Source organism: Cydia pomonella, chromosome 20 (assembly GCF_033807575.1).
Source record: "Cydia pomonella isolate Wapato2018A chromosome 20, ilCydPomo1, whole genome shotgun sequence".
NCBI lineage: Eukaryota > Metazoa > Arthropoda > Insecta > Lepidoptera > Tortricidae > Cydia > Cydia pomonella.
In genome coordinates, this window is record NC_084722.1 from 4,047,772 (window position 1) to 4,049,656 (window position 1,885).

Consider the following 1,885-nt stretch of genomic DNA (forward strand, 5'->3'; position numbering starts at 1 on the left):
ACAAAATGCATATTTTTTACCAGCATCCTGTCCTTAAACTTCATTGCAAAAAACAAAAATATTTTTTTCCTTCCAATTTTTTTTTTACTTTTCGCGGAGGTACACCTCCAAAAAAAATATGCATGAGTAGCCACTAATTCCCACTACATACACATATAAAAATATTTGCACAAATGTTCGTGCTTCATGTCAAAAAAAAAAACGATTCTCCAATAAGTAGTCACTGGCATTATATGTACAGATAGAAGTACATCAACGATGACGTGTCAGCGTTGATAACATCTGACACATAATATTATCTGCATTTGTTTTTTGCATTTTGTAGTGGAAAATGGAAAACATTAAGTGCAAGTCTTGTAAAAAAACATTAAAAAATATCCGTGGGAAACAAAAATGCATAGAAACAGAGCAAGAGGCTGATTTATATAGCAAATGCAGTAATATGTTAATTTGCATAAATGATTTATTGTGTGGTAAGTGTCGACTTTTAGTGTATAAACATAAAGCAGTAGGTTGCAGACGAAGAGCCAGCATCGCCAATTGTTGTGCATGTACTCGCAGAAGTTGATGCTACTGTTTTATGTTTATACACTAAAAGCCGACACTTACCACACAATAAATCATTTATGCAAATTAACATATTAGTGCATTTGCTATATAAATCAGCCTCTTGCTCTGTTTCTATGCATTTTTGTTTCCCACGGATATTTTTTAATGTTTTTTTACAAGACTTGCACTTAATGTTTTCCATTTTCCACTACAAAATGCAAAAAAACAAATGCAGATAATATTATGTGTCAGATGTTATCAACGCTGACACGTCATCGTTGATGTACTTCTATCTGTACATATAATGCCAGTGACTACTTATTGGAGAATCGTTTTTTTTTTTGACATGAAGCACGAACATTTGTGCAAATATTTTTATATGTGTATGTAGTGGGAATTAGTGGCTACTCATGCATATTTTTTTGGAGGTGTACCTCCGCGAAAAGTAAAAAAAAAATTGGAAGGAAAAAAATATTTTTGTTTTTTGCAATGAAGTTTAAGGACAGGATGCTGGTAAAAAATATGCATTTTGTAGTTTTTTTTATTGTTATCAAATATAATTTTGTTTGGTTCACGTAACTTGCATCGTTTATAAAATATGACACTTTCAATGATACCCTAATTATTTTACGTTATCCTGAATAACTCGCAAACAAAAGAGAATCGAGGTCTGATGATAAGCATGGAGGGTCCTTAGGACCTAACAGTACACTACCAGAAATATCGACAAAATCCGTCGTTGGGGGCACTTCTTGTTCGCTTAGCCTGCTAGACCCTTTAATGTTATAAAATGTAATGTCCCATAGTTCTTATGTCGTTCCCAATATCATGCTTGGACAATGCTATGTACTCCATAATTGTCGTATTATATCAGGTGAAGTACTTTAAGATTATTGTGATGTAACATATGTAATATATACGATGTCGTTGTACTTAATAAACAAAATAAAATAAAATAAAAATCTTCAGACTAACTTTACTCTTTGGAGCAAATACTCGTATTATTCATCTCTTCATCTAAATCGAGCCCTTATTTTCTGCCACCTATCGTAATATCTGTGAACTTTTAACATTGAAAGCATCCGAAAGGGAGCGCACAAACACGAACAGTAGAGTGAAAGGGAAGCGCCATCTATTTGGTCTTTATATGATTTAGTTATAGGTACCTACTTGCCAGACGGGAAGAGCCCTTCCCCCTTCCCGTATGATGGGTAAATTATGTACACTTTTGTTTGTATGAGGATATTTTGGTGCCCGTTTCATTTGGTTAACATCTAGGGATTCACTTAAATTCCTCGGAACTCGCGCGCAGAGGACAAGAGGAATAGAAAGAGCG